The sequence below is a fragment of the Micromys minutus genome, assembly GCF_963924665.1.
Source record: "Micromys minutus genome assembly, chromosome: 12".
NCBI classification, from domain to species: domain Eukaryota; kingdom Metazoa; phylum Chordata; class Mammalia; order Rodentia; family Muridae; genus Micromys; species Micromys minutus.
The window spans coordinates 25,991,110-26,002,775 of record NC_137981.1 but is presented as its reverse complement, the minus strand read 5'-3'; positions in this window follow the sequence as shown (position 1 = coordinate 26,002,775).

Genomic DNA, 11,666 nt, shown 5'->3' with positions numbered 1-11,666 from the left:
ATCTGTCTATCCTTTTGGTCTCCTCTTGGCTAGTCAGTGGTATGGGCAATTTGTTCTCCCACAAAACCCTCTTACCATTGCTGTCAGGTTTCTACCCAGAGAGAGGCCCAAAGCAATGAATCGGCCTGACTTTGGACAAGGGTTTGCAGGAAAAAAACGTGAGCTAAATAACTCTTTATTGTTATGGACTGATTCCTTCAGGGGTTTCACTGGGCACAATCTTATGCTATCCGTCCTTGGTTGGGAGGAGCCTGGCAGCTCATTACCTCCATCCTGGACTCACACCCTCCCGTTTATCCGCTAAGCACTTTCTGTTGCAGCCCCTCTCTATGGCCATCCCTCCATATAGCTCCTGGGTCCACAGAAGACTCCATCCTGATGCCGGTATCTCTTCTCCATCCCAGGCCAACCTGTCCCTCCATTTTATCCAGTGTCCCCATGCATGGGTATTGCTGCACAGAGTCAGAAAGGCTGAGCCGTCTAAAGTAGATCCTGGATGAAGAGAATATGTCACCCATCCCCGCTGACAGCCAAACCACAGCAAGCTCTCATAGACTCGGATGAACCAATGAAGTCAGGGTCTCTCAGCTGGAAATGCTCTTATTAGCTAACCAATCAGAACAAACTTACAGCTCAGGATTTCCGCCCAGCCAATGAACTGACTCAGAAAACAACCACTAACAGCCATGAGACTATGAAAATGCCCCATAAAAATTCTCCCCTGTACTTTGGGAGTCCTCGAAGGCTGTCCTGACTCAGTGTTTTCAAGTGAATGGGCTGGGTCGCCCCCATCGATTAACTTAAGACACTATCCCACGATGGGGCTTTGATTTGTGCTTACATGGAAATTCGCATGTCCTCTGTGGGTCCCTGCCAACAATTGGCTTTTTGAATGGTCAATAATGGCCCAGGAGAATTGCCTGGGCAGAAGGAAGGAAGAGGATGCAAACATGACAGCTGTGGAAGACAGAGAACCAACCATATACTCATCAGGAAAAAGCGGCCCCACAGGCCACTTCGCTGAAAACTTGCTGGGCCATTACGCCATGCAGCACAAAGCTCGGATGAACAGAGTGCTTACTAGGCTAAGAGGTAACAGTAGGAACATAGTCGGGAGAGCAGCTAGACAACCCCTCACATCGACACCCTATGCCAACCCGAGTCCTCTAAAGACACTCAAATTGGGCAGCTGGGGTCACTCCTTTCATCTTTGGCTATAACCCATGGCAGGAGCCCAGAGCTGGAAGACCATGAAACCTGACTCCTCTATGCTGTCATAGACGATCATGGTGCAATTGTATAATTAAGCTTCATTGGCAAGGGGTCACACCCACTTACTGACTTGTCTGTTGTTGCTTTTACAGGCAGCCCTGAGAGAACAGGGCCCCCAAGTCCTTTCATATTTACTCTCTAACCCACTACAGAGAGAAAAAAATGCTGCCTCTGGTCAGATTGTGGCACAAGTATTGATAGATTTATTTTACGCAATTATTCCTAGATGTCAATAGGAGACTAGTCCAGAATGTCCCTCCACCCCCCACCCCCACCATAAGACATCAGAATCTGAAGATGCTTAAATGACTCTTATAGAATGCCTTAGTGTTTGCATATAACCTACACATGTAATCCTGTGTTGTTAATGCACCCTACAACTGTACATGTTTAACATAGTATAAAGGTTGAGGAAATAGTTGTCATGTTGTATTGTTTATAGAATTTGTAAAAAGCTTTATTTGTTCAGTAAAACACACTTTCTATTCATACTTTTGAACTATGATTTGGTTGAACTAGTGGTTACAAACCACATGGCTACAGAAAAGCCTGATTGTGTGCCTTCTTCCTTTTTTACAATAGCTATGACTGTGGAACCATTTAGCATTAAAACTTTTCATTTTGAAGAGGAAGCGAGGGAAGAAGGAAGCCATGAAGTCCAGGTCCCCATTCTAGTCCTGGAACCCACTTTTTACCTCCTGAATACCTTCCATAGAACAGATGATCATCAGACATTCCCAGTGTATGGAACAAGGAAGGTACCTCAAGGGACTCTGCATGAGAGAAGAGTTCTATTCCTGCAGTGGGATGGATAAAAGGGATAAGTGAAAAGGTTTTATAATATAGCAGGGTATCTGGGTGCGACAACATTTGGCCTTGGGATTTGGAGATGACATAATATTGATGCAGGTATCATAACCTTTCAGGCTAACCAAGTAGCCCAGAGGAAAGCCTGTGGAGGAAGAAGTCATACAGTGGTGGTGGGGCTCCTTTCCAAGTGTTTTACACAGAAGCAACTCTAAAGGGGATGCCATAGAAACAGATGTAGGCAGGATCCTCTCGGATAGCAAAAAATCACTGTTGTCAGTGAGGAGGACTCAGGTGAAAGATTGGGGTGGGGACAAGTTACAAGAAAAGGCAAAGTGGGGATAAGCTGACTGGGAGCTGAGGGTCACCACAGAGGCCAGTACTAAGTTTTAAACTGCATTTCCATATCCTAAGGCAAGTTCAGAACTCAAATCCGAAAGTACAGTTTCTACTGATTGCATCTCATGTTCACAGGCACACCATTTGGAAAGTCAAACCAAGTTGAAGACATTCCATCAAAAGTCAAAGACTGCCTGGACTGTGCCAAGTTGCTGTAGGTTTTGAATTAGTTTATTACACACAGTCAATAACTGGTATACTCCCTATGTCCCACTCCCCTTCCCGCTCTTCATTTCTCTCTCTTTCCCTATTCTTCTTCCTCCTTCCTCCTCTTCCTTCCACTTTCTTCTTCTTCCTCTTCTCTCAGGCCAGAAACATGGCTGCCACAAGAGGTGGAAACAGGAGTAAGGAGCCTACTGTGATCTGCACACTGACCTTCCTCCTCACTGCCCTCCCCCACTGATAAAACACCAGAACAGCCAGTAGGTGGTTTTCCTTCTTGTTGGTTAGAGGTGGGGCATCACGGCTCAGGGCGAGTAATTGTCCATTTTACTGTAGTTTGGATCTTGTATGTCTCCTCAAAGCTCATGTGTTACAGGATGAGTCCCAGGATGAAGCTGTTTGTTGGAGGTGGAACCTTTAATAGGTGGGGTCTAGAGAGAAGTCTTTAAGTCATTTGCGTATGCCCTTGATGGGGATAGTTGGACTCCAACCTCTTCCTCATTCATTCATTATCTCTGTCTCTGTCTCTCTCTCTCTCTCTCTCTCTCTCCCTCCCTCCCTCCCCCCTGCTCTCGATATCTCACTCTCTCACTCTCCCTCCCTTCCCTCCTTTCTTTCTTCCCTTCCTCTCTCTCTGTAACCCTACATTCTCATCATGATGGGTTGCCCTCATAATGCAGTTCTAACAGCAACACTGAGCTGTCATCAAGGCAAAGACTGAGCTACAGGAGTCCAAGATCTTTTATAGTCTAAGCTCCTTGTGACTGCACCCTCCTGGCTATCATCTGATCCTCTCTCAGGACCCTGAAGCTCCCTGCCACATGGTCCTCATACCTCCCATACAGTGTCCTTTTCAAGGTTATCAGTAGCAGACTGTTTTCATGCAAGGCCCAGGTGCCCCCTTTAAAAGCTGCCCTGAATTAATTCAGGTCCTCCCAAGACCATTTCTATTTTGATCCATTTAAAGTCAAGTCTTTTGGAGACTTCATTACATTGCTGTATAAAGTAGACTTACCACAGATGACATGGATCTTAGCCCCATGCAGGGGGTGGGGAACACTGCAGAATCCTGTTCGTGTGCTTTGGCTTGTGCTGGACACTGTTGCTGAAAGACAGAATACGATAAAGAACTTGAGTTCCAGGCCCTCACTAGACAGTTGCAGAATCAGACATGGAGATCTACCAGTCCACACAGTGGGGCACATTTAACATCAGGACATAACCATCTTTTCAGGGTTATGGTGTTTCACAAGGCACCGAGTCTTGGGACTGGCTTCATAAGTGTTTATTCACTGATGCAAAGGAGCCATCCAGGCAGGAGAAACTGCTGGGGTAGGTGGTTTGCACATCACCATTTTTTAAACTAATTACCTTCATGGAGCCTCTTATAGCTATCATTTATTTAGTGTATTTTTGTTAAACCAGTTCACCCTGCTTGACTTAAATTTATTTTAAACAGAACCTTTACATCTTGAGTGTAAAAAGGAAAGCCAGCATTCCTTGTTAAAAATAGAAGCTAACCATAAAAATAAATAAAAAGAAACACAGGCTCATGAATTTCTTACAACATAGCAGACTGCTTTTTTGCTAAAAGTAGAAACCTGTAAGCGTGAGAGAGAGGTTTAAGAAAATACCAAAGGAAAATGACTTTTTTTTTTTCATAGAAAGGCTGACGAGGGGATTGAAAAATGAGCAACTGTCATGTTGGGATGTGGGGACACTATGGATGCTTGGAGGCTGGGGACAAACAGCCTCCGGATCAGCCCAGAGGTGGATTCAATGGGGCAGATCAGTAGGCAGGTGCTTGGAACACTGTCACCGGGAGGCAGGCTGGACAGGAGGGTCACTGAGTACGAAGGGATCCGAATGGCTGCTGAAACCGTTCCCACGGGCAGAGTGGAAGCCTTGAATTCATCCCAAATCAACACAAGAGAGCACAGGCCTTTCAAGGGCAGCAGAGCATCTCCGGCTGGCCACCCAACATAGATGGCCCTGGGAAGGAAGAGGGATGACCATGGGCTGGGCACCCCCTTTAGGAGGCTGAAACAATTTCTGCCAATTGTCTCAGCAGAGAGTGTCTTCAGGAGCCCTTAGGGGAACGTGGTGAGACAGAATGGGGATTCTGAGCTGAGGGAACAGCTGAACAGAGCAGAGCATCCACGGCAGCCCACCTTCTCCTCAGATAGAGCTAATTTGCTTTACATGACAACCCTATACTATTCCTGGTAAAACTTACCAGAAGGTTACAAAAATGAATTTAATTCCCCCAAGAACACCTCAAGACTACATATACATTGCTTCTCTGCTCAGTCGCTTGCTCTAGGTTCTTCTCTATCTGGGGTAGTTCTTTCTCAGGCCAAGGGGCATGACCTTGGAAAGCCCAGAACGTCCCCTGGGGATCATCACATTCTGTTCAACCTGTGACTGATGTTCTCATAGGTTTGCCAGGAGAATCAATAGGCACTGGCTAAGGCTATGAAATCTCGACGCCAGACCTACCCACAATGTGGGACTCCAATCAGGATGAGTGACCGGCCTTTCCACTGCAGAAGCAACCTAACCAAACCATCTTTCCACCAAATACTCCGTGTGTTCAGCCAGGGACAGGGCCAAGTCAGATACTTGTGTTAATCTCCTTACTGGCTGGCTGGACACTGAGATGTGGCAGAACCAGATAAGTCCCGGTTGCTGGATATACTGCGGGCTCTGTGTGTAGCTTTCATTCCTGACACAGCTGCACACATCCACTACGGCTGACAACAGCAGCTGGATAGTGCATCTGACCAAGGCCTTCCGTCAATTGCTGAGTTCCTCTCCAGTAGGCACTGACATGTAAGCAGAGATCTTCTTGCTTCCTATCCATCCACCCCTCAATGCTTGCTCATATGCCTCTTTCTCTTATGTACTTCACTCTCTTTTGTTTACTTCGGCATTTCCTCTGTTTATAAATCCATTTATATCCTTACCCTAGCTCAGGTTTATTTCCATATAAAGTAGACACCCCTGGGGACTAACTCCCTAACTCCCAAACTCTATTACTCATAGTCCCTTCCCCCCTTTAGTCTCTCAGTACCACTCCTGGTAGAGAAGAGTGTACAACTAAAGTCCATTTTCATTTTGCAACAACAAACTACCCATCCATGAAATAAGCATAAATATTATCCTTCTCCATAAGCTGATCATAACAGAGTCCCACGTAGCCACAGCCATGTACTAGACGAGAGGCCTGGGTGCCCCGTGGGAGGTAGTGTGAAGGTGTGAGCAACCCACTATCGAGAAGCTTTGTGTCACACCTTGGAACTGTGACTAGTGACACTATGCTATGCCCAACCTTGGTTGGGCCACATCCTTCTTTGATGAACACTGCTGGGCTTTCGCAGGCCTATGATGTGGTAAATACAAGAGAACACAGCTCAGAACAAGCATTTCCAGTTGCACTATCACCTGATGTCCCAGAACAGGACCATTGTGCTTTTGTGCCTTTCGAATAAGATAAAGTCCTCTGCCACAGATGTGTGAGCCTGGCTTCAAACACTTGCTCTTACTGGCATAAATTCCATGTGCTGTCTTTTCTCCATGAAAAACTCGGGGTCTAAGAACTGATAGGCACCAAACAACATGGCTCCTTGTTCTTCATACAGTCTAGAGAGCCTAAAGAGCCCTTCTCTGCTTTCACTGCAAGCCAACACCCTTCTGTGGGTCTCTGGGATGGGCATGATCCCTAAAGGTGGAATTTGTAGTCTACCAGGGGTTGTGTCTTCTTCTTGGAAATGAAGAGAACAAGACACAATAATGAGCCCTCCACTCTGGAGGAGATGGCCCAGCATGTTCAGGGCACTAGTCACCTAATAGTTTCATAATTACAATAGTCCCCAGATCTCCATGGAGCCCATGTCTCTTACCAGAATCTCCAAAGTGCTGGCCACTTCTTGGTGAGTCAGGATGTCATATGCACTAGTATTTTACTCAGTAAAATACTCACAATTCTTAAGTCCATTTGACCCATCATGCTAGAGATGGTAATTTACATGACCTTAGGAGATGAAATACATATATCAGCAACCATGTTGTGATATCAGGTCCATAAACAGCCAAATGCTCTACCATTGAGCTATATCCCTGTCAGATCCATGTGAATGACTGCTGCTTCTTAGTCCTTCAAAATTTCAAAGGCCATGAAGCCATGTACCTGAGACCAGTCTGCCTGAGTTAATAGACCAGCCACATCTAGTTTGGGGCTATTGACCCTGTGCATGGCTGCATTTTTCTTCCACTGTGATTTCCTGTAGGGTTTCTATAAGAATTGGACTGGGAACTTAAATGATGAGGTCAACAGAATTATCTCAGCTCTACCCTTCATGGTCCAAAGGATGGTAGTCAGTTCCATTGTTCCCCTGGGGATTACACCACCGACGGTAATTCACTGATCTGGCTGAAGCATGGTGAGAGAAGAGTTTCAAAGGCTTCTTCTTGGACCCCACTCATGTATTCTCACAGCATTGCACCACCACCAAGCTTCAGCTTGCCTTCCGATGGCACAGGCTCTTACGATACAGTCCAAGAGCCTAGTCCAAAGTTCTGGCCTCTGCCAAGAATTCTTATTCTAATTATCCATTTGAGGCATGAGCAAATGGTTACAGATGAGACCCTGGGGCTCAATAATCTGACTCTGAAGAAACATCCGTGTATATAAAACTCCGCTCTAACGGGATAATGTAAATGGTGCCTTAGCTCTGGTTAACTTGGTCTCTATGTCTATCTGTCCTTGAAGTACCCAGATGTTTCCCTCCGTTCAGTTGCCTCTTGACTCTGTGGCCACAGTCCCTTTGAGAGAGATCATTATCATCTTACCTGCTAAAGTGCTGCTGGTGTCTCCAGGAACCTGACGTCATCCTTGACTACTGTGCTCCGAGATGGAAAGCTGGCTCATCTGGTGGGTGCTGCTGCCCCTGCTGCATTCATTCCCCTTGGCTATCTTCTTTCAGCTTATTTCTTACTGTATAAGTGGAGCGATACTCCTCTTGTTAGCTGCCCAGTAGCATGGTCCCTTGTGACTCGGCATTGTATTAAGCATCCCCATCGCTCTGTGTGAGTAAGGAGCCCTGGTTGCACTTCTGTGCCTCTTATTCTGGTGGATGCATCTGCCTTGACTCGGGCAGTTAAGCACTCCACTGCTTTGAGATCCTTTTGGTCTACAGGCATCCTGTTCAGAAGTAAGAGTTTCCACCTACACCATTCTTGTAATACAGAACTCTCTCTGGTGGATTCCACGCACTTTCCTATGTGAAGAGTCTGCTGAGACCTCTATAGAACACAAAGGCTGGTGATTTTCTGGCCTATGTACTATTTCAAACCTAGTACATTCACTTCTCTGGGTGCTTAACCTGTGTCTCTCTTGTTTACTGTGGCAGTTTTGGCATCTGAGCATTTAATGCAAGCCATTGCTTTTTCTAAGTGCCAAAGAGCCAATCACTAAGCCTGTCAGCCACAGTTGCTGGGACCCTGTCCATAGAATAAACTATGCATCACAAGAGAGTGTGCCTGTGTTAAATCACCTCTCCTTCCAATTCTAGCAGCATGATATGTCCCAATTATACACTCCTATGCCCTGGTATATGTGAACCTGTCTACAGTGGCTTCCTCTTTGGTGGGTTCAGTTTAGACTAGGAGGTAACATGGCCCTGTGTTTCCCCAGGTCATCATGAGACACATGCTACAGTTCCATCTTCTCCAAAAGAAGTATGGTCTTCTTAGGCCCAGAACATTCATAGAGTCTTAAGACTCCTTAGGAAAGTACATCAACCAACGTGTCCCAGCTTTCAAAGAACCCCCCTTCCTAAGCAGTTAGGCCTCTGACTTTGGTACAAGAAACTTGTGGGTGTTAAGAATGAGCAAACCCTGGGGCTCTGTTACCTTCCTATTTAAAACCTGGACCCAATCTTCATCTGGATGATCTGCAAAAATGAAAGTTTACGTACTTACCATGGGACTTTCTGGGGTCTAGTGGGCCAGCCAGCCTAGCAAAACAAATGGCAAATGCTGAGCCAATGGAGAGATTGTTACAAGTAAGACAGACAGTAGTACAACAATAAACCCAAATGTCCTGATTTGGCCTCTGTGTGTGCATACAACACACACACATGTGCATGCACACACATACACACACACACACACACACACACACACACACACACACACACAGTTTCTCAGACAAGATCTCAGTTCAGTTAAATAAATAACTTGGGATAGATCTTGGCATTTGTTTTTATAAACACTCCTTAGGGGATTCACATACTTAGGCAAGGTGGAAAACCACTACACCTTCGTTTTTCATGATCTTTCTCCAATGTGACCAAAACCCTCTGCAGAGCCTGATATAGCCTTCTAATTAGTCCTTTTTCCTGGACCTCTAAGAGATAGGCGGGCATGGCCATTTGCTTTCCAGACACGATCTCCACAAGTCCCAGCATGTGACATGAGCCTTTCACCTTCAGAATCCATGTTACCTGGTCAGCCCTGGCACCAAGATAGAAAGGAATACGTACAGAATGTAAGGATGTGCTTTGAGGGAGGGGTGTGCACACCTGTCCAACACTGGAGGGACCCAGCATTGGCCAGAAAGAGAAGCCTAATGTGATAGAACTGTCACAGCTGTGACTCCTGGAGCATGATGGGTCACCCAGAACTGTCTAGGGCTCCCCAGACTATATCTGCCTGTTGTACTTGGCTGACCCTAGGGAACGAACAAAGACAGAGAGAAATCGTGTAAGAGGCGCTGACCATTCCTGAGGAGGGACTGGACTCCTGAACCTAAGTGGACATCAATCTCCTAATAGTTAGTGTCTCTAGAGTCAGGATCCCAGAGGGACACTAGATGTGTGTGTGTGACAGCACCCACTGAAGTCACCTGAAAACAGCAAGATGGGAAAGGGCTGAGAGAAGCAACGTGGCCCCCCTGAATTCTGGAGCATGAGAAGATAGGCAGGAAGAAATTGAAAAAGTCTCAACCAAGACAAACAGGACAGATGGCATGGGCCTGAATGCCAGCCAGAGGATGTCGGCTTTGTCTCTCTCAAAAAAGACCATCAAAGGTTTCGAGGAAGATTATTTGGGGGTTGTAAGGAGGCCGCACAACCCCAAAGGAGTCGCGATTTCCAAAGTGTCTATTTGGCTGCCTCTCCCGCAGACTCCTCTTAGCCGGTCTAAGCCAACTCAAACACATACACACCCCTACCACCCCCTTCTCCACATCGGCTCCCTTCAAATTGTCACTCCCCACAGGGCTGCATTCATGCATGGGTTCTAAATAGTCCCACTGTTCAGCTTTAACGAGAAGCAATACCAATCCCCATGTTTGCTCAGAGAGCTCCATATTTCATCAAGCCAGAGCCCATGCAGGCTCAGATTACTGTCCGAGACAATGTTCTGTAATCCTGGTTTATTCACATGTCACGGGTATTTTAGCAAAACAGAAATGAATGGCCCTCACCACCCTAGGAAGTACAGGAAGAGCTGGGTGCTTGCCCAGGGGAAGTGATGCTTTCTCTGGCCTGGGCTCTCGAAGAAGCTGATTCTGATCCTCTAAGTTTTCCCAACTTTCAGAAAGAGAATACTGGGCTGAGGAGGAGTCACAGACTGAGCACTTATTTCCCCATAAAATGTGAACACCACGGATGGATTTTGCCAGAGCAAAAAATAAAATCTGTCATTGATTATAAAGTCCTTTGTGCTTGTTATTTGACAGATTTATTACACCCTGGCCTGGCAGCCAGGAGAGGCCCCGAGATTCTTGTCTCTAGCGCCCCACAGCTCATACCCCAAATGGGGACAGGGACTTTCTGGCGTTTCTTTTGTCCTTGAAGGGCCAAGAGCTTTGGAAATTTAGATGAAGAGCCGTGAATCATGCCACAGACACAGGGATAACAACAGCTCGCTCAAGAGGGGCTAACACTTGCTAAACAGGGAAACATGCCCCTTCCCATTTAGCTCTTAGCTGTGTGAACCAAGAAAAGAGATTCCTCTGCAGATCTTTTCACCAAATCTCTCAGTGTTTGGGTCCACTGTGAATGCACTCGGACCTCTTTCAAACCCACAACAAGACCGGTAATAAGGTCATCGGTGAAATATCCTACCATCTCTCATTTAGAACATTACCAATAAACCTCACAATGTTCTGCTCATATCCATGTTTAGAGATGAAGAAACTGAAGTTCAGAGAATGTGATTAAGTTGCGGACAGTCACACAGCTAGGTAACAGTGGAAACTGGACATGAACAGAGTTCTAAGTGGCTTCACAGGGCCACATGGATGCTCCCACCTCCAAGACTGTGTTGTCATGCAGCCACAGACACAGCATACAGTCCTGGGGGATTTAGCAGAGCTGTGGTGCTGTCCCAGAGCAACATTGCTGGTTAGATTCACAAACTGACTCAGTCATGGGAGAACTGGATACAACTATCAAATGAGGGCAGGAAGAACTTTTCATTTGCCATCTCCCTGGGGAGTGATTTCTAAGAAACCCTGTCTGTGGTCCTTGCTATTTGGAGCTATCAGTTTATCCCCTGCTATGCTGAGGTGTGTGTGGGCTTTTCAATCACATGGATACCTCACCTTTTTCTCACCATCTCTGAGTTAAAGACAACCCTTTAACCCCCAGAATGTGTGGCACAGAAAACTGAAGGCTAAAGTCCCTTAAGCTAGTCTCCCATCTCTAGAGAGGACATTCCTGCATCCCAATACATAAGGTCAAGAGCCTGATTTTAACAGAATGGTCCTCCTGCCCCGAGAGCAGAATAACTGTGTGGGAAGCTATGGAAGCAGGGGATTGGAAGACTTAGATCCATAGTCAGCCATCTCCACTCTTATTATTCTGAGCCACAGCCTGAGCTATTAAAAACAAAACATGTTCATTGGCAAGCTCCACAATTAGCCTCATTTCCATGCTCCAACACTGTTCAGCACGAGCTGCGTTTGCACAGATTGCTTCTTGTCTGTGCTTTGCTGTTTAGAGTGCTGTGCTGGGAGC